Here is a 25,610-nt window from a genome sequence, read left to right on the forward strand (position 1 = left end):
ATTTTCAACTCAACGTAATGCTCACGACCCGACAAAGCAAACGTTTAACGTGGGCGCTGCTCTCATACGTGTTTTCGTAGCCTAATAGGGCTGGGACTTTCGGCACTAGATGCTTGCTAGTTTTGTCTTGGAAAGAAGGTGGCTATGTTACGTGCGCACCGCAACCTGTGCAGTTGTTGCAAAATGAAACGTATATTCAAGCAAATTTTACATCGCTTCGTACACTTTTGAGAGGTACAACACGGTTCTCTGTTTTTTTTCGTGTGGCTTTCGTCTTCCATCTCATCTTTTCCGCACCATACATTTACCTCACACACACCTTAGTGCAGAATTTAATTGGGATGTATTTATGTGGCTCACAAACACCCACACACACCCGTGTGCACAACGCACATCACAGGGTTAATTAAATTTTAAAAGAAAATTATGTCGAAACAATGCATTTTCCATCCACTGCCAGACGGAGGACGCAGGACGTTTGCATTCGCGCAAAACCAAACGAGGCAGCAACATCCATCCAGCTACCACGTGGAAGAAACACATTACCACAAATCCGGAAGCTTATTACCCGTCACCACCATGGCAACGGTTGCGCTGCCAGGCAAGATGAAGCAAAGATGATAGAGACGCAAGAATGCTTTCCGTAAAATGAAATGCTTTCCGTCAACGAACCGGGCGACATTTGAATATCACAACGGACCAAAGCATGGCCGGAATATTAATGGAATGTGGCCGAAAGTAGTTAACGGGCACATTTTGCCCATCAACGAAGCGGTGACATAAAAGAAAGCACATTAAACTCTGTACACAATGCGCCAAATGGTTTTCGCGAAAAGTGTTTGCAGCATAGCGAAAAGGAAACAAGGAAAGAACAATCGTCCCATTTGCCAGAAGCAAACCGGCTGCCCCAAATTCAACGATGCCATTCAAACCTCATTGGAAATAACAAATTCTTCAGCCAGCATCCGGGTCGTGATTTAAATAACAGCGGCTAGCGCTTCCAGCCAGCCGTCCACTAATGGACTGTGGCGCCCGGTGCGATTCAATTTTCGACACGCGGCCCAGTACGCAGCAAACGGTGCGCCGCCCTGTCACTTGCGCGAAAATGACCTGTCGTTTTCCACACATTTTCACTTGACTGACAATTTACAAAAAAAAAAACCCGATGGGCGAGCAGGGGCGAGTGTTGGAACAGTGTGAGAGACAGAGAGAGAACCACATACAAACACAGACATACTGGGACAAGCAGCCAGAACCAGTGGCTCAATCATCGCATCCGTCATTGACAGTGCTGTGAGGGCAACCCTGCTTGGCAAATGATTTTTTCCTCCTTAAACCTCACCCCCTTTCCCGTACAACCTGCCGCCATTCTTCCGACATTGGCATTCAGGACCAAGTGTCGATGGGTTTGTGTTTTTGCTGCTTCTTATGCTGGTTCTAGTTTTGCTTCCCGTATTCCAACAGCCAAAAGCAACGCACACGAACGCATTGGGCGTAATTTCCCAGCGGCATTCGCACTTTTCGCCACTCGCCGGAAATCTCATTTCTTAGTATGTAAATTTGCGCTCAACTCGCTCGCTCGTTCGTTCCTGTCGTTCTTACTCTTGCTCTCTCTCTCTCTCTCTCTCTCTCTCTCTCTCTCTCTCTTCCGCCAACGCTCGTTTGCACTTGCTTTCGAGTGCGCTCGAGTGCAAAGAAATCTGTCTTATTCTTCGCCCACACTGTGGAGTCTTCCGGCCCCGCACCTTCCATTTGTGCGCTTGTGTCTGTCACGGTCACGGCCAGTGCGGAATGGGCGGAAAACGATTCTCGCCTTCCCTTCCCTCCAACGCACCAATGTACCCGCGTCGAAGATGCTCGATGCTAATTGGAGCAGAAACGGATTTTACTCTAGTTGCATGCCCCTTTTGTCCCACTTTGCCCTATCCCTTTGCTGCGTGTCAGTGCGCCTTGCTTGAAGAATGCCGAAAGCCACGACGAGTACCCGGGACGAGCAAGAACCACTTTTCTAATCCCTGTTTTTTTTTTTTTTTTTTTTTTTTGGAGAGTGGAGAGGGATGGAACGACTTGCCTAACTCGTTAAAGGCGACCAACCGGGCAGGCAAGCGATTCCATCCATTTCGCGCGAATTGTTGGGATCGTCACTGCTAACCAGCGCCACCAGCGCCAGTTTTGTGCGTTTAACCCACAGGCCATGGTGCGGCACAGGCAGCATTTATAATTCATCCTCCCTGCAGGACGCCATTCGAGCGTCGTGGGCACATTTTCCCGGGTAAAGCGAGCCAGTTTATCCACCAGTGTCAATCATCCACCGGCAGCCATGTGTCCTTGTCAGCGGGCTGGCAGTTTTGACAGCCAAAGCTGCGGATTGCTGCATTACTGTGAAGGTTAATACGCAATCTAGACATCAGAAGGGGTGGAGAGGGGAATGTGCTGTCGGTATACGTGTGCCTGCACGTGAAAGGCTCATCATGCTGCTAATCTTTTTCCTCCCCTTTCTGGTATCACTCTCGTTATGACAATAATTATTGATGAGAATTATCTAACATCAATGATTGTGCCATTGGATTGGTTGCGATTTGCGTTTTTTTTTGGCTCCGCAAACACTTCTCTCGCTCAATAATTGATCTAATTGAGAGGAGCCACTCAAAAACAGCGTGTGAAGGCGACCCCCAGCGAATCGAATGCGATAATTAGCATTGCTTCGTTTAAGCACAGTTTAATGCGCATGCTATTTGCCTAATTAAAAACGATTATCGTTTGAGTTGCTAATCGTTTGCTATGAATAAAATATTCATTTTTATTTTTACTTGCATTATCGCACAAACAAACGCTAACGTGCTGCTGCTCCCTATTACATTAAAAATCTGCTTCAAAATGAATGCTTTTCTGCACTGATTGTCCGCTCCCACTGTCGGTGTTCCAGGGGCTCAGAAAAACCAAGTGCCAAGTGCCAAACTGCTTGGCGGTCCCATCCCTCCGCCAACTCTGTCATCCGACACTGTCACCCGTGATCGACGGCTGCCGTCTAAGTGGGCGAACGAAATGATGAAATATTTACACAGCCCGGCCATGGCAGCGGAGAGGCATCGATTTCCTGCCATACATTCGTTCGGGGCCATTCAATTCAAACCATCAACCTCGTACGGTGCGCGGTGCTGGGTCCTGCTCGCCGCCCAACAGGAAAGGCCCGACGACCGGCTGTGGCATTGTGTTTGGTTTTCTCCTGATGCTTCCCTCCCTCTGCCTTTCTAGCCGAGCCGAGCGGATAAACGTGTCCTTGTCTCCGACTAGCCCATGTGTGTGTGTGTGTGTGTCATTGTATGTCAAAAAATAAATCTTTCCAAAAGTGAAATCGGTCGGTAAGCATCCGGAACGGTGAAAGTTCACGTTTTGCTCAAACCAAGTAGCACACTGAGCAGGGGCAACGTGTGGCGCTGTTTTGTGTTTGTCCGTGTTTAGTCAGCTATATGCAGACTGGCTGGAGGATGTTGACTCTCGAGAAGAATTGAAACCATATAGCTACCGTTACCGTACGGCCAAACCATGCCCCTGGCCCCGGGAGCTTTTGCGTTTGCACAGGGGGGCCCCGAATTTTGTTGCAGCCATTCTTTGCGCTCACAGCGACCATCAGCAACACGTGGGCCGATGTATTGCTTCCAAGCAGTTTAGCATTAAGCATAGTGAAGGCATTACACACTGTGGACGGTTTGGGCGCGATGCAGCCACAGCCACAGGCCCGTCCGTTTCATCTTTGGTACGTGGGACACCGGCCGACAGCACTATGGCCGTAAAGCTTGACTGCAATTTCGTTATTTTGTGGGGAAAAGAAATTGTTCGTTCCATTTATTGAAGACGCCCAACGGAGGTGGGAATGTTTTTTTTTTGTGTTTTTCAACGAAAGCAGTACGACCACCCGTAACAGTTTAAGAGCAATCGTGCAATCAATCTTGCGAAACATACTTTGGAGACCTTTTCTCTGTTGATACTAACATTAATACATCATTACAAACAAACAAACAAACAAAATGAAGACACTTAAACTTGTACACAAACAGCACTTCCGTTTGCTCTGACAAAATCGAACCAACCCTTGGGGTGGTGTATCCAAACAAATCTCATACTTAATGTACACTCGCGTACTTGGTATTTCAATTTTGTTTTGGTTTTTTTGTTGGGGAAACTTTTTGTGTTAAAATCTTTTTTAAAGGTTTTCTTTTTTTTTACACAATCATTCTGAGACGGGACTAGATGTTACTGTATGCACTGTTTGGAAGCGTTTCTGTTTTTATGTTGCTAAATTGGAAGCAATCATATCTTTCCTGGTTAGCCTTCACTAAGACCACTCTCTACTACCGACAAAAAAACATCTACACCAACAGTTGCACGAGAGTGGCTATTTACACTTATTTCCTACCAAGAATGCAGGACTTACGAGAAGGCGATGAAATCAAACTTATAACCAAAATAGGAAGGAAAGTCCTTTCATCTTCTTCCTTCCTCCCCGCTCCTCCTCCTTCTCTCTCTCACACTCTCTCCCAAACGCTCCTTTCTATGCTACGTCTTTCTAACAATTTCTTCCTCCTGTTCCTATCATTCTGTGCGATGCTTCATGGCAAGGCATCGATACAACAATCGGTTTCGTTTTTGTGTTGCTACCCCGGAAAACGGGCAGTTGTTGCCTCCCCCTGCCCGAAACGGAACTGATGGTTTACGCCCACGACAAATCTACACCCGCCCTCGAACCACCAGAACCACCCACAGAACAGAACGCTGTCGCGCCACGACATTGCGTCTAGCCGGAAGGAAAGTGTGAAGCGAAAACACAGGCCATAAAAATGTCTCCACCACCACAGTGCTGGTCGTGGCTGCGGGCTGCAACGGATGGTGTCTGCGATCGACATCCCGCACTGCCGCCCGTCCCCATAGTATCAAGACGGTGTTGAATTTAATGGAAAATAACGACCAGCGCTCGTTCGGTGAAGCCACAAACCCAAGCGCCATTGTCAGTCAGTTAAACACGCACGCACACACACACACACACGCACACACACACACACACACCCACTTGCAACTACTGTTTTCACAGAACACCCGTTGAGGAGGAGGAAAATGAAAAGGGGGTGAAGGGAAAAACAGCCCAAAAAGAGACTAAAGGGTAAACGTACGAAATGAAGCGTAACTTGAAGGGTTGCTTGAGAAAAGGCTTTTTTAGTTGTTGGTAAACGCCATCGGCAATGGGGAGGTTATGGACAGAGAGAAGTGACGGAAAAGGAGCATCGCTGAGACGTGATTTTTCTCAACGGAAGGAAAACAATTCTAAGATGTGTTGGAAGCGGAACGAGCTGTTGTTGTTGTTGTTATTCGCTGGGGTTGGTTTTTTTTCACTTTCCGTTTCACGATTTCCCCAACTCAAAACCGCATAACACAACCGATTTATCGACCTTCGCACGTACGTACGCACCACTGGAAGCTGCGGGACAAATCCGAACATCAAATTTGGCTCACCTCTTTCGCCAGCCCCCGTCCCCTCGTTAGCCAAAGCAAAGAATGCAAGAAATGTATCGAGTTACACCATTTATCATCCTGATTTATTGGTAAACATGCCAGCGATGGTTTACTTGGTGTGGCACCCCTTATTTGCGCATTCCCTTCCAAGTGCAGTGAGATTTATTGGCGATCGATTAAAGCCGATCCTCGCACATACACACACAGACACACAGAAGATTCTTGTTGCTGACATTTCCTTCAATCGAAAATTACAAGCTTTCCATCGACCTTCCTGCCCCAATCCACTACAGAATCCACTGACATCAAAAAAGGTCACACCAATTATAGCTTTGGGCTCTAATTTGAAGCATTCGATCCACTGGTTTCCACACATCCCGTACCACCCAAGCGAAATCCCCTTTCCACCGCGAGCGGTCCCGGAGAGCGTGTTTAAACAAATTTATGCTGGCCTTTGCCACTCAGCACTGGCCTGCTGGTGGGTCAACCCCACGTCCACCCACATCCAAAAAGCTTTATTTGCATTTTTGCTAATGAAATCAAATAAAGGCAAACTTTTCCAATTACAACCATATGCGTCCAGGCTCATAGGGGCATCCCTCCAGCATGTCTTTGTGGATGAGAAATTTGTCCACTGATTTAATGAGCGTGCTTGTGTAAGGGGCAACACGCACACATACCCACACCGGGGTGTTTTTGGCCAGTAACACGAAAATCCGCCCTATGCTGGATCTCGTCTAAAATTTCCTAAAACGAAAAACTATCAAATTGTGGTCTCCCCTGAAGCAAGTTATAGAGAAAAGGATGTCTACCCCCACCTACCATAACTCATTAGCTAATCTTCAAGGAAAATATCATAAATTTAAATGCAACAGCACTAACGAAGGCGTCGCCCCTTTCCGGTCAGCAATTGGGATGAGTTCTGACGGGCTTTTCCATCTATGCAAACATTCGCCAACAAGCGAACGCTAACAGTTTTGCCCATGCAAGTGAAAATCGAGTATGTTTAATGAAAGGTCACACTTTCCCGAGCTACACAGCACCCTAAAAAAGCGGTCTTTCGCAGCAGCACTTGCACAAGTAGGGAAGCTGTACCAAATATGGCTATAACGAACAATATTTTGCCATGCAAAACGGGTAGTTTACTTTCTAAAACTTTGGGCCAATAATTTTAAAACCAAATGTAAACATTTCAACAAAAAATGGGCTGCAAAAATTTCATCTGTAGCTAAAATCATTACTAACTTTTGAGCCATTTTGATAAGCTCAACTATGGTAAAATTTTGAGATTTTTAAACATCAACGCAAAAAGTTAATTATTAAACAATTTCATAGACTTTTTTTTCAACATTTTTCAACAATTTCAACATTTTTTCAATGAAGTGCGTTTTTTTCTCTTGCCATGAGTCCATAATTTGCTGCAAAGTCCATATAAACTAAAAAGCACCTTTTTTCTACTAGCAAGTTTTTCCACCAAGATTACCACTCAAATTTTCGATTGTTTTTCTGCTTCATCTTTCTTGCACTTACATTTTGTCTTTATTTTTCCACTCAATCTTCAATCGATTCTAACACACAGACACACGACAATTATCTTCATCTTAAATAGAAGAGAGTAGCAGTTGCTTTTCAAGCTCCGCTCCGCTCACTCACTCGACCAAAAAAAGCTTAACAGTGCTCGTTTCCACCATGGAATGGAGTTGCATGACCCACAAAATGTGTTGCGTAATTAAAAAAGCATCCATTCTTCTAACGGGTTGGCAACATCATTATGGTACCATTAAAGGGCCGACGAAAGAGAGAGAGAGAGAGAGCGAGAGAGGGAAAGAGTAGTTTTGTTCGCAGCTGCTGCGGATGCTGCCGGCGACAATTATTTTCAACGAGCGCGTGGAGCATTAAAGCATTCGCCTGCACAAGGGAAATAGGCGTAAGAACACGTACCACACCATCGCGGGAGGCTGTGGGTGTTGTCCTCCGCCGTTCTTCAGCTCCGGGAGGTAATGATGTCTTCAAAAACGGGTGCCCAGAGTTTTACATTAACAACGCTTCGGTCGAAACAACTCATTTCACCACAGCTACTACGCCAAAATGTTCGCCTGCTTCTGCACCGTGAACGTGCACAGTTCATAAAACATGGTTGGCTTAAGCCCGTGCGCTGACTTTGTTGCACGGTACAGGTAGCTGGGTGTCCCTATTTAACGCTTGGGCGATGCAGAAAAGAAAACGGTAAGGATAGCTTATTTTTTGTCTGTTTTCTTTCCTCGGGAAGGTTAGCCTTTTTTGCTCTCTATTGTGCCTTCCATTGCTGTCTCTCTCTCTCTCTGTCTCTTTTTTGTGCTCATTTAATGCTTTACTCCAAACGAAACATGACAGATTCTGAAATGGTGGTACACTTCTTGTTTTTTGTTTTTTTTTTCACAGCTTTCCCGTCGCTTTCGCGCTAAAAGCAAGAAGGGTTGCTTCCTGTGGAACCATCATAACTGGCGCACGAATAATGTACACGGTGATGTGATTTATCTAGTACAACTTCTACCGGCGTTCTGGGGCAACGGTGTACGGTCCCTGTGCCACTCTGTACGGGAATGTAAATTATCAAATCACCAACCAAACGGCCAACAGCATCGCCGACACTCCACCGAGAGCTATCCTTTGTCTTGCTTAAAAGCGACTCTTGAAACGTACATTGCTCCGCTAGGCGCGCGTGCTACACGCGCACCACTGCTGTTTATCCGGCGAGTGCAGTAAAATTTATTTTTATTTCCAACCGTACCGAAAATAATAACGATTTGCATCCATCACGCACGCGGCAACGTTTGGAAGCGTGTCGCCGTTTCGCTTGCGGACGCTCTTTGCCTTCAACAAAACCCCGTTGACGTCAGCGTGTGGCACAAGGAAGATAGAAGTGAAACGCATCACAAGATCCGACAACTTTGGCAAACGAATGCATCGGTTGCTGAAATTCGATTTCTGCCACACACCGCCGATTCATCTAACAAGCATTTGCGCTCTATATATGTACCCCTTGCACGAGCAGCATCTTCAATAAGCATTGAATGTAATGCTTGGCGAATGGTTTACGGCACTCAAATTCGATTCATCCGTTGCGAAAAGTTGAAAATAATGGGCTGATACGGTCGTACCATTCGATCGGTACGTACATTGTCAAGTGCGCGCTAGCGTTGGGAGCACAATGTAGAAGCACATTTTAGTTTCTTTTTTCTCTCTTTCTCTCTTTCTCTCCCCCTCTCTTCTTTGTGTGCATCAAAGGTGCATGGGTGAAATTGTAATGCATCATTTGCCACGTGTGCTCTATGCGTCCTGAATGATTTATAGCGTGCTGATGGCGCGAAACTACAATCCCTTTCCACCAACCCCGGTGCACTGCAGCATGTTCGATCATCACTGACGCAGTAATTAATAGCAAAGTGCTTCCGTTTGATCGGGTTGGTTTTGGGGAAAGCTTCAAAGCGATTCGCCAAGAGGGCGGCCCGAGCGAGTGTGGCAGCAGAGGTAATGGCACCTTGTTGCGCGAGAAAACCTAATTCTTTCCCTTTGATTCGAATTTCCTTAGCACCGTTTACCGTCGTAAGGTATGCACGCGCAAGCTATCGCTGCTCCCTTCCAGATTGCTGCTGCTCACTGAGGCCGCGAAACGCTGCGGTTCATAAATTAATCAAACACTACGAACTACGTGAGCGACTGGGCGTCTCCATTTCCGCCGCACCAAAAAGCCCGGCAGCGGGAACAACGAAAATAAAACACACCGGGAAACCGGGAAAACCATTTCGGGGCGTGCAATAGGCGAAACAATATACTCAACCTTTCGATGCCACAATGCCTGCGGGGTCATTTTGTGAAATGTGAATATGGGAGAGGAAGGGGCGCGATAAAGGTTATAAATGGATTTTTGGCTAGTGTCGCATTGGTACGGCGCTTATTTGTTCACCCGCCCATCAATGACCGAACGGGCACAGCCGGTCGAACACAAAAATCGAACCGAAGCAATAAGGGAAATGTAAAAAAAATGGCAAAAAAAGCTAAAATTCCAACTAACCGTTGACATGGTTTTCTAATTTGGCCGCCGGGCCACGTGTTGGCATTGTTTGCAAGGTTGGCGTGATTTGAAACACGCACACAAATACATACAAACACACACAAACACACACACACACTCTGTTTCTGTCGATCAACGTCAAGTGCAGTTGATATTTTACCATTTTTCTCTATCTTGCTTGTGTTCCTTTTTTCCTTGAAGAAGGAAGGGAAAACCGGAATCGCACGCTAGGGATGATAGAAGTGGTTCCTTTATTTCTTGCTGTTCGGAAGCATTCCTACCCTAAGACGCGAGTGCTCTCACGGCAGTGTTCATTCTTCCAGTGTGAAAATGAGTGCCACTCTCGGGAGTGGCGAACTTAACCGCTGCCCACGAGTGTCCACGAGCGGTTCGAGATCCGTTTGCGAACGAGCATGTAAACAACACGACGAGCGCACGAAACGATCGCCCGAGTGCATCGTGCGCTGGCTCCAGCAGGCCACCGTACCGGGGGCCGGTCAGTTCGATTCTGTGTCTGAACGGCGCCGGAAGTGTCGCTGTGTCGCGTTGCGCTTGCCGCGCGTGCCTGCTGTCTATCGCGTCTGCCGGGAGGGTTCAACTCATCGGCTCCCGCAAGACAAACACACACACACCGACCCCCGTAGTACGATCAAAGTAAGAAGCGAGTTGTAAGTGAAACAGAACAACAACAAAAAAAGTGGAACGGGCTTTGAGCAAACAAAATCACGAGTGTTTTTGGCCAGTTCGAGGGAAAAACAGAAGGAGGCAAAAGTTTCGTTTGAATTTTGGTTGCTTGCCGCGCTGAACGAAGCAGCAGCACCTAAACAACTGTGTGTGGTGTTCTGTGGATGTATGTGCTCTTATGTGTGTATGTGTGTGTTTCTGTGTGGTTGTAACGGGAGTAAACTGACGTCCTCTGCCAGGTGTGCTGCTGTACGGCCGTAATACGTCTTCAATTTTTTCTTTTATTTTTTATTTTTTTGGTTTTGTCTCGCGAGTCTCTCGGGGGCACGATGACGACCGCGTTCGTATTCGGGGGCTAAAAGTAATCACAAATTGTAAGCATAGCACAAGGCGCGTAATAATGGTGGTTCATCTGGTTTATCTCCCGGCATACTGAACCGACCCGTTACGTGTACCCGTCCTACAGGTGGAAGGAGTGGTGGGATTGAGGTTGTTATGTATGTGTGTAGGGACATTAGCAGATGATAAAGTCGCATCATTTCTGTTAATGTGCGATGAGCAAGCGGTACTGTCTGTTTTTTTTAGTTCTTGCTTCTTTTTAGATTTACTTTCACACACACACACACAATGCTCTCACCCGGACAAAAAAGACGCATTAGTCATTTTCAGCGCTTGAGAGAGTGAATTTTAGAAGAAAAAGCAATACAAAAAATAAATATGAACGAGACACTTCCTTTAGTTGCTTTAACGTTTCACCTTTAAATGAAGCATAAAATGCGGTGCTTTGTCAGCAAACGAACGAATTTGGGATGATGATTTCACGTGCTGTCGAATGTGGCGTGAAAAACGTTACTTTTCGGTAGCATCGTCCAATACCAGCATCGCTCCTTCTCTACATCTGCATCAACATCATCACCATCATCATCATCACCATCATCGCCAAGAGACGCGACGCCACTTTGTGTTTAGTGTTACAACGTGCGCGCGTGTGTTTGTGTGCTAGTCGGGTTGTACGTATGCCATTAGAAAGTGTGCGAAAATGATGTTAAATTCAATCACTGCTGCTGCTGCTGGTGCTACCGTTATCGTACGGCAGGACGGAGCTGCCCATGGTACGAGGAACGACTGTGTCGCAAAGGTCAGAGCGAGCGTCTTCAGTCCCGCCGCCATCCATCGAACGAAACACGTGTGTTGATCGCGTCTCGTCTATCGTCGCGGCACGGTGGTGATGCACGCAGGTGATTGAAAGTGGGCCGCAGCGCACATTTGCTGTCCCTACCTTTCGCCCCACCGAGGTGAATAATTTATGCTCGCGACACAACTGACACGAATGTTTGTTTTTTTTTTCTGCTGGAGTGCGCGCGCGCGTGTGTGTGAGCCTGCAGGGAAAACAAGTGCAAATAAGCTGTGTTTTTTCGCTGTTAACTAGTGGGGGCATAAATTATTCTTCAGCACTGGGCAGCTCGGCAGACAGACAACTCGATAACAAGGTTCGATTTTTTTGGCACCATCGGCGCTGGTTTGGTGGAACCCTAGCAACCGAGCAGCCGGAGAAAGATTCAACTCGAACGAAACAAAGTAACCGATGATGGACCGACCCGGTGCAGGCGAGGCGTGAAAAATTCGTTCCCCCATCACTGTTGTCAATGTTACGCCGGGGGTTGAAAGGGAAATCATTCGTTCGGGAGGCGTTTGTGTCTGGAGAAAGTGTACTGTGCCATTTGTGCTTGTGTGTGCTTGTTTGTGTGTGTGTGCGTATGTGTGTCTGATCGAGGTGAGTGATTTCTATCCCATTTCAGCATCCAGATGCGATTTTCTCCGTGCTACGGTAGGGCGAGAGCATCAGTGAAATCGTGAACATTGAAACCGCAAAGTGAATGTTACTGCCGAAAAGCGCACAACAAAACCAACCGATATAGACCAGTGTATGTGTGTGTGTGTGTGTGTGCGTACGTACCACGGTAGAATAGCAAGTGAAGCGGATGGTTTGTCTGAATGCAACCCGCACCGATCTGCCCGCCTGTAGCACGATCCCCAGCCGCGCCGGAAGACTAATTTAAACGGCCAACGGTAGCGCGTCGTGACTTATTGCTCCGCGGCGTTCGGACCGCGGGGCCCGCCCCTGGCGATAAACGATGGCAGATTGGAGCGGCGGCCACCACCGGTACCGTCTTGGGCTATTTTCGTTGCCCGTTACATCATTGGCCCATCGTCGCCGTCCGTGCCACAGGTCGTGCCGTCACGAGTACGCATCACGCCAGTAGACGAGCGAACCAGCAGCCCTGCGCGTGTAAGTTATCTCTGTCTGTGTGTGTGTGTGTGTGTGTGTGTATGTGTGTGTGCAAGTATAAATAATTTTTATGATTTCCAATGTCTCGAGGCTGTTTGTTCGGTTCGGAGATTCCCTGCCATCCGACCAACGAGAACGAGAACGTTGTCGTGGTAAGGCAACGAGCGAAAAGGTGACGAGGAGGAGACGACGCGTACAACAACAAAATCGCTCGCTACCCTTATGCGCTACCTTGGCAGGGCCCTGCTGCCTAATCAAGACCGGGCCGGCGGCGGTGGTCAGTCGGCCGGAAGTCGCAAGATAAATTGAAAAATTTACATCTGCAAACAAAAACCGAAAATAATATCAAAAAAAAAGCGAATCCCCAAAACATCCAGATTGCCCTCGAGCGTGCTGCACCCAAACACAAACACCTCCGCCGCGACTGGGCAACAAATTGCTTCTATACGACAGTGTGCGTTGGTGTGTCGGGGTTGGGTGAGAAATGGGGCAAAAACATCTCATAATGTCAAAAACAAACACTTCAGGTCGGTTTGACTTCAGGTTCGCTTTGCACATTGACACTGATTGAAACAATTTCAAAGTGTCCGTTCCTCTGACCCCTGACTCTGACTCACCCAGTGCTTTAAATTCGTTTCCTACCGCAGCATCAACAACACGCTAAACCGTCTGTGCGAAACCATGACCGATCGATCCGATACGATGCGATTTCGCTTCGACGGCTGGGAAACGTTGGCCCCCGAGAAAAACTGAACAGATTGCCTCCGCGCGCTTTTCAACAAGCCGCGGCCAGACACACGCCTGACAAGGCATCTTTCGTGGGTACGTGACGGGATGAAATTCGTTCTCGGAAAAGTGCTGCTCATGCTTACACGCTCATTCTATATTGCAGCAGCAGCAACAGCAACCGGCAAACTGCCCACTGGTCACTGCCTCACTTACGACGTTCGGTCGAATCGCCGTGTCAAGAAGAGATCAGTGTATGAAACTTGCTTTATCACTCACCGACCTTCGCTCGCTGAAACAGGACAAAGCAACGCAGGAAATATACAAATTCCGTTACAAAAATCTTTCTCTTTTCTTTGCCGTCGTTGCTGCCGAGCTGGCTTGCGATGTGTCCGCTCGGTGCTTCTGCTTGAGTGAAGCACAACATCACCCAGCAGGGCATGATGGTATCGAATCGTGGACGAGCGATATTGAATCACGTTCGTTTTATTTTGCCGTACTTTTCTTCTTATTTTTTGTTGCTTCATGTGAGCTACAATGAAACCGGCGTCTCGAACAAGGTTCAATATTGTGCGAGTCGTTACTGTGAGCTGCTGGGCAGCCGTATATTCTTATTCGATTTACTAGAGCCAGTGGTAACATTAAACGATGTTTATGCGAAGTATGACAATAAAACGAACGATTTGTTTCCCGTTCGTTGCGTCGGGGATTTCACCTGGTCGCCTTTTTATCTTCCATCGTTTGTTTGTGCGAATTTTGTTAAGAAGATAAAGTCCTCGAAACCCTCCAACGCTCCAGGGACCAAAGCGAGGCGTTGTATTTGACCCGCATTTTTATAAACCACACTTCACGCGGGCTCACATTCTTGCGATACGTGTGACACTTTTTCCAAGTTTACATTAACGTTTCGCTTAGTGTAATCTGCTTTAAATTTGATCGCTTGCGTTCTGTCCTGCTGTGGGTATCGAAACATTCATCCGCATTGAGGATAAGCCATAAAACTTGACAATTTACTACACGTTGCGGGAAACATTCCTGCGCTAAGGACGTCTTTCCTTTACTCGGAGCCAGCAAGAAGATTATGAGTCGCGCTCATTGACGTTATCTGTCCCCGGAGGATGCCCCCCAGGGCGCACTGCTCGCCTTATGTGGAGCATGGAATGGCGGTTCCTGGTTTAAGAAAGTCCTTCCCTTTTGAATGCGTCGAAAACAACGATACGCAGCTCTTTAATGTTATTGCTTCAGCTCCCCTCCGCTTGTTCAAGCCGGCAGTCGAGCGTGATCGTCCTCGTTGCGTTGCGTGTATCGTATCATCCCACTGAGAGGGTTTGCTGGTGAGGCGGTTGAGTTGAGCCCTGCGAGTATCAGCTTTCAATCAAACCCCTTTCACCAAGCTCTTTCCCATAACTCAATTAGCTTCACGCAATGCAAAACACAACCGTACGTGTGTGTGTGTCTCTCTCTCTAGTTTGTGGTAAAACAGTGCCATTTCCCCTTTCCCATGCTGACCACGGCGTATGTCAGCTCTTAACCAGCGACAACGATCGAACCCTTGTCACTGGAATTGATTGAACTCGAGCAACCTACCGGAAGGGTTGGGTTTTTGCTCCATACCGTTTCGTTGCTTCTCTGTCACAAACACACACACACACGTGGAGGGTAAAGTGTAAAGTGAGTCAAGTGCACCCACAAGAAGGAAAGAAGGTTTGCTGAAGTATAGAAACAAAAACAGCAAACAAACTCCCCGCACCTTCTTTTTTTTTTGTGTGTGTGCGTTTGGCAAGCACAAAGCGGTACGGCGATAAAGAACAACGGTTGAAGAGCCTTTAATTTCTTCGCCACGCCATACACCCCCCTTAAGCGGGTCCATTACACATTGCCCACATACTTGACGGTAGCAAAATACGGCCTCGTTTGGGCGGTTTTGCCCGTAGACCAGCGGCAAACACTTTGCCCAAGCAAACATTTTACACGTTCCCGGGCAAACATTCTACTACACACCTTGTCGATGTTGGCACGGTTATAGTGGTGCGGGGAAAATGAGCCTCCTTCTAGGAAATGTCTCGTTTCTGATCGGCATGTTTTTTTCTTATCCTTTTTTTTGCTAATTTTAGAGCAATACAGTGGGTGGAAATATATCTTCCACCTCTAAATTTGAGTGTGTCTTTTTATTTTTAGCCACCACTCGCAAATCATTAACTCCATTTGCGTCTGATTATGGGTTGGAAATTCTTTTCCAGTATATTTTCGAAGGGGGTGCATGTTTCACGCAGACGGCACTTTAATGGTTTAACCTTCCGTGCGCGGTCAATGGGAAAGCAGCCAAAAAGGGGCGAGGGCAGGGTGGGCCATTACCCAGGCGGCGAACGGATTCGGTCCAAGCTTTTGCATATTTTTAGCTTCACCGCTGGGATGTGATGCTGGGAAAAGAGCCAGCCTCGATTGCTTCTGCTGTTAAAGCCTGAAATTATGCAAAACGCCAACCACACGCCCAGCTGGGTACGGTCCCGTCCGGGGAGGGAGCGTTGCTTTAAAAAAGCATCATCCAAAGCCTTCATCCCATCGGCAGTTGAAGCAGTTGTTGGGTGAAGGATGTGCGTAGGCTGAATATATCCGCACCCCGGATAACCTTGAAAGCCGAGATAGAGAGAGAGAGAGAGAGAGAGAGAGAGAGAGAGAGAGAGAGAGAGAGAGTGAGAACGCAGGAGAGAAATTCCCTGTGGCGGGTCGATTCGGTACACGTGCACGAAAATAAACTAAAGGCGTTTATCTACGGAGAAAATGGTACACTTACGGGACCCAGTGATGGCATTATCATGTTACTAGTTCGGAGAAATTGACAGAAGCTAAGGGTAGTTATTGCAAGTCAGCTGTTTGGCTAGTGACGAGTGAATTTCACAGAAATTGCCGGTTCCTTTTACAGAAGGAAGTGAGAGTATTCATTTAAAAACCACACGCACACACACACACGATCCGTATCGGATCGGAAGCCCGAATCGATCGAACTATCGACAAGACACAGCCAGAACATGGGAGAGGAAAAGGACACTAAAAGAACATCGTATGTTAGGTCCCGCTAGTCCGGTTACATCGAAGAGGCGTTGCAGGGAAAGATCAAAGGTTAAACGTGTGCACGGCACGGCCACGCATATACGTCCGCAGTGACAGCCTTCGAAGGGTGGCGTTGTCAGTGTCACGGCTATGCCGAGTCTTTACCAGCAGCCCGACCTTCGCCGAAGCTGGTCAGCATTGTCTGGATTTCCAAACGACAGCCGCTGTCAGTTTAGCAAAAACATAACCAATCACTGCTCCCTCCTTCGAGCGACGAGCGATGCCCGTTCAGCATTATTTATGCACCCTTTCCGGTGCATTGAAGCGGGTCAAATAAATCGTAATTAGGACTTAGCCAAGCGGGGAACCGATATTTCATACCCCTCTCTCTCTCTCTCTCACACACACACACACATACACACACATTCTGTATTATCTGCCGGGGGAAGCGTGTTCACATTTCATGCCTATTGACAGCGGCGATGACCACTGAAACTGATATTAATGTACCCCAATTAAACGCACACACGGACACGGGGAAATGCGTTTCACATTCATGTCACAATCAATAAATGACACACGGACACGTACATATGCATGGAAGCCAATATCAATTGAACGGAACAGCAGGAAGGAAGGCGCACCATCTACTGGTGACCGCATGGAACCGCTTTCGCCCTCAAAACCTTAAAACGGTTGGCAAATTAAATGTAACCGAGCGCGTGCGTGATGATCTTAATGGGAGTTTTATGACAGGGCGCATGGCACAAAAACCAATATATTGACATACCCTGTCAATGTGTGTGTATGTGTCTCTCTGTGTGTTCTGGATGAAATGAAGTCTCGGTGTGCGTCAAACGTCAAGCCGATGGTCGGGAGTTTGTGTAGGGGCGGAGAAGGCAATATCGGAACTATTACAAATCCGGCAGCTTAATCTGCCTCGCCGCTTTCTCGCTTGTTGCGTTCGTTTCGTTCTTACCATCACCTACCCCCCCCCCCCCCTCCCACAAAACCCACCCCATGATACACGTGGCCTTTATCGCCATCCAGAAGCAGAGCCTTATCTCATGCTAGTGTCTTCGCACTGTACAGCAAAACGGAGGATGAGCCCGCCCTGGTTCGAGCGTTTTGATTGGAAAACCGGAGTGAAGGCAAAGCGACGTGCAGGCGACTGCCAGACCGTTTTCTTGCGGCGGTTAGACGTACGCACGAAGCCGACTTGCCAGGGTCAGGCCAGGTCGGTGGCAAAACATCTAATTCAATATCGTGTCACCTTCTGGCAGCGGCAACAGCTTGTGCACTGCCGGGTGTAGGGAGCCCCCCGATCCAAACCCCTTTCGGCCTGTGGAACAGCACCTTGCGGGACCTCTTTGCAGGATATTAAATGCCGCTCTGCCGGGGCGTAACGTACGAGCGGCGCCCATCCGCCCAGCCAAGACACAAAAGTTCCGACCCATCGATCGATCTTGCGCTGCGCCGGAGACGTGGGATAATTGGACGGCCCTGCACGCACCGGAGAGCGAACCGGAGGAAAAGCATCCAAACACCAGCACGAACGAACAACGCCGCCTAGCAAAGTATTCTAATTTAAAAACTCCTCTAATGAAATTGGGAAAACATTAAACAGGACCACCTACGTTTTCGGGGCGCGCTTGTGCACGTCCGGTGCGCGGTGAAAGTTTTCGCAGCCCGCATGAAGGCGGCGCTGGGCGGCGGCAGGAACGTTTGCCCCTCGCCCATTTGCACATAATCAAAGCAAATTAATTACCGAAACAAACCGGTTTTTTCGTGCTTTTGCTTCCTTCGTGACACACACACACACACTCACTCCTGGAGGGGCGAGCGCAGGCCGGAAACTGGCAGCTTAAAATTTCCCACACTCCACCGTACAGCAGCAGGCGTGCACGTGTTTGGCAATTAATTTGTCGCCTATTCGCTCCACGCTGTTTGTGTGTGTGTGTGTGTGTGTGTGTGTGTGTGTGTGTGTTATAGATGCACAATGTCACTTCTAATTTCTCCGTTTTTTTCCTCTAGCTGTCGTGACAGCATTTGGCATCATCTCTTGTTGAAAACTTTGAGGTCCTTTTCACCTCGAGCTCGGTTGAGTGGGAGTTACAGGACATCCAGGGGCGTCCAGGGAAAAAGCAAAAAGTGAAGGGAGCATCATTATTCTGCCAGCATGAGACAGATACAAGTGATCCGTCACGGCATGGATCACCATAAGGCAGCTCCAAAATCCACCCAGATTACCCACCACTCCACCCACCATCGACAACCATCGTCCCCCCAATCGTCCCCCACTCTTCTGCCAGTGGTATGATTAATGAATGGGAACAGAGCACGCGTAATCCCTTCCCATACGCTGCTGCTGCAACAAAAAGGCAGAATCTGTCGCACACGGCTAATGACTGAACCTCAGAGAGCTTAAAATTCATATCACACTGAGCGGTAGTAAAAGTTGGGCTGCCTCTCTCCCACCCGGACCGGGGGCTTAATGCTTCAGGGGAAATCAGCGTGTGGATAAAGTTTGCCAGCTCCTGAAAATCGTGACAGAAGCTGAAAATTAAAGCAGAATGGAATGGAAAACCACGTGAGAGAGAGAGAGAGAGAGAGAGAGAGAGAGAGGCAGAAAAAATACCGAAATTAATACAATGTTGCAATACCCACACACACACACACACACACACACACACACACACACACACACACACACACACACACACACACACACACACACACACACACACACACACACACACACACACACACACACACACACACACATAGTTTGTCCTCGTTGAGTGGCTTTTTAAGGGCCAGTTTTTCTGTGTGTGTGTTGCTTTCCACACTGATTTAGCCGAATGTCGCAGAGAGAAAAACACGATTTTAACCATACGTATGCAGTTTAGCTCATCTACTTTTTTGTTGCGAGCTACTTTTGAAAAAAAAAAACCAAACATTTTGACATTCCCTTTTTTACCCCCTTTTCATGACCACCACCATGGAAGGCATATGACGCAAAACCGACCAAACAAACTAAACGAACGAAAAAAGAGAGCTGCGGACACACATGTAAAACCGCCAGTGCCAGATGGATGGGTGGAAAACTATGCGCGGCAACCGGAAAACTGTGGTTGTATGGAAACGTGCCAAAAAGCTACTAAAATGGCAAGTGAGAAAACCTAGCCGGTTGAAAGACGGTATGGAGAGAGCGAGGGTCGACACTGGGGGGGGGGGGGGACGTGAAGCGATCCCGCGTGGGAAAAAAGCAACCAACCGTGGTGGTTTCAAAAAAGGAACAACTTACACACACACACATTTCGGGGTACAGTGTTGGTTTTGGAGCATTTTGGAGCGTTTTTTTCCTGGCGGTCACCAAACCACCGGTGCGTACTTGAATTTTTGGTGCAACTCGGCCACTGGTGGTGTTGGTGTTGAGAAAACGTGTCTCAACTTTTCCTCCATTTATGGAGCTAAAGTTGTACAGTGCAAAGTGTGGCAAAATAAACCCCAGCGAGTGCTGGTTTTTGGACCAGCACACACACACACACGCTGGCTCAAACGGCGCATTCTAACGGGCGTAACCGGCTAGTTGTTGTTACGGCAGCGGATAGAAGGAGTGTATTCGGCCAGAGTACTTAGTTATAGAACACATTTTAAATTGTATGCCCTTTTTAGTTACATAAAGGTTCAATCTGTGACTAATCTGTACGGCGCACAACGTTCGTTCAAGGTTCATTTATGCTCGCACGCACCGGGGGCCGCCTCATTTTGATATGTAAATTTCAACTCAGCAGACAACCTCTCAGCTCAGGCTGAGGGTGCGTCGTCTATCATGGGTTATTATCTTTTGGGGCCGCTTTTTCCTTGGACGGGACGAGAGTTCATCTATCAAGATGCTCATAAACCACCCAAAGGACAACCATCTCGTTAAGATCGTTTTACATAAGGAGCCCTTTCTGCTTTTAGCTCATTCACCAACCAAAAAAAAAACGAACGGGAGAGGAACATAACTGAGAGAAAATTGAAAGTATAAGCGAAAAGCCTTGGCCAGCATCCAGCGCGTATCGCCGAAACCAACGCACGAAGATATTGGAAAAAGGGATTTCACTGTTACTATGTGCATGAAAAAATTCTCATTTTCTGAATTGGATTTTACTAAGCAAAATCATAAATAAAAGCACGTTCACACCAATATATCGCTCCTCAAAAAAGGAAAAAAAACAGCTTCACTAACAAAAAATATAGATACAAACCCCATGCACCAATAAAGGCACACAGAAAAAAAGATAGATTTCACCAAAAATATAACGCCCATTGCTATTCATAAGTCGTCTCCGTTCCCATAATACGATCGGACACATCCATGAATCCGAACCCAAATCGGACGCTGGCACGAAATCGAGGACCAAATCCCTCCAGCTGCAAGGGGTGGAATCTGTCTGTGCACACGTGCGTGTGTGTGTGTGTGTAATATTGATTCGCACAACTGTCCACTGTTCATCGAAGCGACAAAATAGACCCATCGTATTCATTACGCGAAAGCATCAGCATCATCATCAACGGCAAACATTATCATAAGCGACGTGGAAATGGTTTTATTTCGTTGTCCAAATCCGAAATTGATGCGCTCCCGGGTGGAAGCGTGTTCTCGTAATCGAAATAGCTTGTGCAATCGGTTTCTTTTCCTTCTTTGCTGGTCTTTATTGCCCCCCTTTTTTGTTGTTGCCACTCGAAAGCCCAATTGGTGGTGCACGCTTAATCAGAACGAACACGGCATATTTAATGAAAAAAGTTTTCCCTTTGCGCACAAAACGGCTAGAATCATTGCCGCGTTGCGTTCGGGATGAATGGGCAATTTTTTTTAAATATTTTTAATAATTTTACTTTCTAACAATCGAACAACAATTGGCCAGCCCGGGCAAAACTGTTGCCAAACTTTAACAATTTATCATCATCCACGGAAAGTGAAATCGTTGTTCTGGCAGGATAAAGCAAAACAAACAAACCAAAAAAACACAGATACATTTCTACAACAACAATAACCCACCAACGACCTTCCAAGAAACGAAAACATTCCCGGTTAGGAGCTAAAATTGTATTTATTGATTGTATGTGCACCATGTCACAGTATTTGGATATACCCAGCATCCAAACAGTAACGAGTAGATTAAAGGCATCTCTGCACCCTCGGCACCCTAGACCTTCCCCCCTCCCCCCCCCCTCTTCAATCGCACCCCAAATTGCTCATCACTTTCACTCGCCCCATGTGTTGCTCTCTTCGGCGACGGGCGACGGGCAGCGAAAGGAAAGGCCAGAGACGTTCGTTTAATAGAGACGAGCACCACCGAACACCATCGGGAATGATTGGAATGACATTCCGATAAGTAGCAGAACACCGGGCAGGCAGGGTGTGGGTGTGTACCATCGACATTCTTCTTTTCCCCACCCAAATGCCACGTCACTTCCATCCTTTTTTCTCCACTCGAATACATTTCCCCCGCCGCGCCCCATCCGCTACCCAGCAGCTCGTTGGCCAAAGTGCCATTCAAATTCCGCCAGATCTATCTCTCTATCATACGACTCTATGTATATATATATATATACACACACACACAGAGAGTGCCAGAGAGAAATATATATTCTGCGGAGTGTTTGATAAGCTGTTAGCAGCAGACAAGTCATTCGGCGATTCAATTCATGCCGTCAAGTGAAGGGCGAAATTAAATTGACGGCCGCTGCCTTTGCGCGTCTTGCATTCCAATCAATTGCCACGTGATGACGATGATGATGACGTTTGCTGAATTCTACTGCTTCATCTCTCTCGCTCTATCTCTGCCCGCGGTGCTCTAGCATTGACTAGAAGTTAGAAATCAACCGGTGTGCTGCTGAACGGGGGAACGGTGAATCCGTTTTAAGCAGAAGAAGGCATCGCTCGTTGGCCACAGGATTGAGGAGTGCGGGACACACGAGAAACCCCCCCCCCCCCACGCAAAACGGTTGGGAAACGAATTATCAATTTCAAATGTAATACCATTAAAAACGCAAACGACACGGGCAGGTCTCGTTAAGGGGGCATAATACGGTTATTTAAACGATCGAATTGGTTTTATTGGATTCTTTGAGGTTGGCGATAAAACCGATAAGCAGGTGGTTCATTTCCAAAAATAATTGCTGAACCCAGGGTGAGATTGGCTGGCCTTTATTGTCAGCTAGAGCATTATTTAACGAGTAACAAATTAACGTTGGGAGCATCGTTCAAACAAACATCGTCTTTGTTTAGTTTAGTTTAGCCAATTTCATTAGTGTTGAGGACGTTACCGTGGTACATTTTCCTCGTCATAGGACCGATCCCACATCAATACTCCGAACAGTGTTCTGACGATATTAGTATACAACGACTAGTCCACATATAGAGAGCTCTGTCTGTCTTAGTCCATATACAGTAGAACGTCGATTATCCAGGGGTGGATTAACCGGCGGGCGGCTTAACCGTGCACATAAATGTGACATCTGTTCATTTGAACATTTGCACCGATAGACAAGTGGACAACAGGTTATTTGAGCAGCTCTGTAGTGTTTAGTGGTATTTTCGAAATTCATTTTTGTTCATAAACCGATAGTTTTTGATTAAAATAATATACTACTAACGATTAATCGATTGATTCAAAGTGAATTAATCATAAAACTAGGGAATTTTATAATTTTTATATGAATTTAACATTTCTTGGACCAATAATCCGTGCAAATAAATTTACCGGCAACCGTCCAGTCCCAAGCTGCCCGAGTAATCGAGGTTCTACTGTATGAGTTTCTATAGTCGTTGCACTCTTTTACTTCTATTAGTAATCAGACAAGGCCAATCAGGACCGGTCTGGTGGTACAGTCGTCAACTCGTACGACTTAACAACATGCCCGTCATGGGTTCAAGTCCCGAATAGACCGTGCCCCCATACGTAGGACTGACTATCCTGCTATGGTAACAATAAGTCACTGAAAGCCAAGCTCACTTCACTAGAGTGGGTACAGACAGGCAGGCCTTGACCGACAGCGGTTGTTGTGCCAAAGAAGAAGAAGTAATCAGACAAAGAAAAAGGTCGCCTGTGCAGCTTTAGAGCAATCATCGCGAACTGGTTGTACTTTTCCGCAACAAAAACGAGAATATTGAGATTTATGTGTACATGAACTAGCTTCCAAATTATTACTACAACCCTAGCATTTCCCTTAATACTGCCGATATAAAGGCAAGCAATATCCCACACATCATTACCATCAACACACTGTGAACGTACCTCCCATTGCATAACCAGAATTCCACCGGCTTATGTGTTGCAGTCGCTCGCCGCATGAACACGAACGACCAAATCCCCCACAAATCACCGCCGCCCGGAAAAACATGTCACTGCGCTTACACAGAAGAGCACTCACGGAAATGAAGCGGGATTACTCGATTGCGTTTTCTCCACCCCCTGTGGCCGCGTGTTCCAGCGGGGATCGATGGTGGGAGGAGCAGCGCAGCAGTTTCTTTCCCTTTTTTTTCGGCTCAGCTTAATCCACACGCCAGCGACGACCGGTCATTTGACCAAACCGGGACCTGAGCTGAACTAGGGCGAAAAGGGTGTTGGCCCACTCACTGGCAGTTTGCCGTTGCGTGACAACCGCATTATCTTTTCGCTTTACCTCCTGCTTTTTTCCACTTGCTATACACCCCACGGTACTGGGCGCGCTTAGCATACTCACACACTCGTGCTGGATTCCATCGCAACGACTGCCAGCATTCCCACGGTACCTCGGTTAGTGGAACATTTGCCTTCATGTCTGCTTCCGCCCGCCAACCTTTCGTTTTTCACACGTTTTTGATGCCCTGCAGCGACGGCTAAACACCAGCAAAAAAAAACCTCCTCTATCAGCCAATCAGCCTTTCGATCGGTTGGCTTTGATTGCGAATCGAGTGGACGTTTATTAATCACGTGAAGCGGCAAATCAACGTCACCGCTCAGGCAATGGTCACGGGATCGTAGGGAAAAGGGCCACTTACTAGTGCATTTTTACCCCGATCCACTGACTCACCTTCACATCATGTGCATCATGTTGCATCCTCTTTTTGTCCGTTTGCGCCATAAACATAGCTGCCAGGCAGGACGGAGCAAACATAAAACCTAAAGTGAAGGGAAATGTTATCTATTAATGTCTCCGTTTTCCCTCTTCCTGTGGCCTTTCGCTTACCGTGCGTGTAAACGTAATCGAAAAATCGTTATCCATTGTGCTTTGAAAATCGATTCCTGATTAGCTTCTACCATGGTGAGCACAAGCTTTCCTTGTCTGTTTTTTTTTCTTCTTCGCAACCAACACACAGTTTAACAACATTTATGCTTTTTCCTTTTTAATTTATTGCCCTACGCATAATTTACGACCGCTCGTGATGATAGCCGTGTGCACTGCTGCTCCACCCTTCACACGCACACAGCATAATAAAGAGAAATCAACGGGCAACAACAGTTTTACAGTCATTTGTAACGTTGATGAAGGTTTGATTCACCTCGCTTGAGCCGCCTTTTGCCTCCCAGTGTTTCCCCGCTCCGCCATTCATGCCAAGCTGAGCCCAGTAATCTATGATTTATTGCACGTGGAAAGCTTATGGATAGCTCAGCCCGCTCAATCACACCCCGTTTTTTCACGCCTCCCCGCCGCTTCACTTCGATTGATTTTCTTCACCCCATAAACGAGGTAGAAAATCAAACCCATTTTATGTGCTGCCTCACCCCACTATCTTTCACCCATTTCGCTCTTCACAATTCATTTTCCCCCGAGCAGAGCAAATCATAATTCATGTTTTATGATGCGAACAATAAATTGTGACCATTTTATGATGACAAACACTAGCACCACCACCAGCCAGCCGCCGGCCGGCCACCAGTGGATCATAGGGCCTCATCTATCCAGGAGAGAGTGGGGGGGGGGGCGGGCCACGAGCGATTGAATTGGCCAGTTTCGTTCGGTTTCTTTCACCACCACACATCAAACGCTTTTACTGCTAGAGTGCGGGGTAAGCACTGCAAGCTCCATAAAAGCAGATTGCTATGGGCACCGCTGCCACGACCACCGGGGCACGAAGAAAACTTTTGTGGCCCTTCACTTTTCGCGTTAATCAACACGAGAGTTTGGGTTTTCCACCGGTAACGATCTTTGTTTACTGCTACTGGGTTTCGTTTTTTTGGCAACCATCCATCCTGCTGCCATCGAAAACCCCATCAACAGCGCAGCAGACGGATACGCGGTCTGTTTGCTGAACCAATC

At 47.3% G+C, this 25,610-nt stretch overlaps 1 protein-coding gene across 9 annotated transcripts in view; it reads left to right on the forward strand.

Moving 5' to 3' along the window:
- Window positions 1–10,074: 10,074 nt before the first annotated feature.
- LOC121588067 (octopamine receptor) overlaps window positions 10,075–25,610 on the forward strand; it is a 29,399-nt gene continuing 13,863 nt past the window's right edge. The window contains exons 1-2 of one of the 9 annotated variants that reach the window (XM_041905602.1): window positions 10,075–10,230; window positions 12,046–12,536. The gene's annotated coding sequence lies outside the window, so the exon portion shown is untranslated. The other 8 variants (XM_041905601.1, XM_041905609.1, XM_041905605.1 and 5 more) reach the window with 8 other exon arrangements.

The sequence above is a fragment of the Anopheles merus genome, chromosome 2R (assembly GCF_017562075.2).
Source record: "Anopheles merus strain MAF chromosome 2R, AmerM5.1, whole genome shotgun sequence".
Lineage (NCBI taxonomy): Eukaryota > Metazoa > Arthropoda > Insecta > Diptera > Culicidae > Anopheles > Anopheles merus.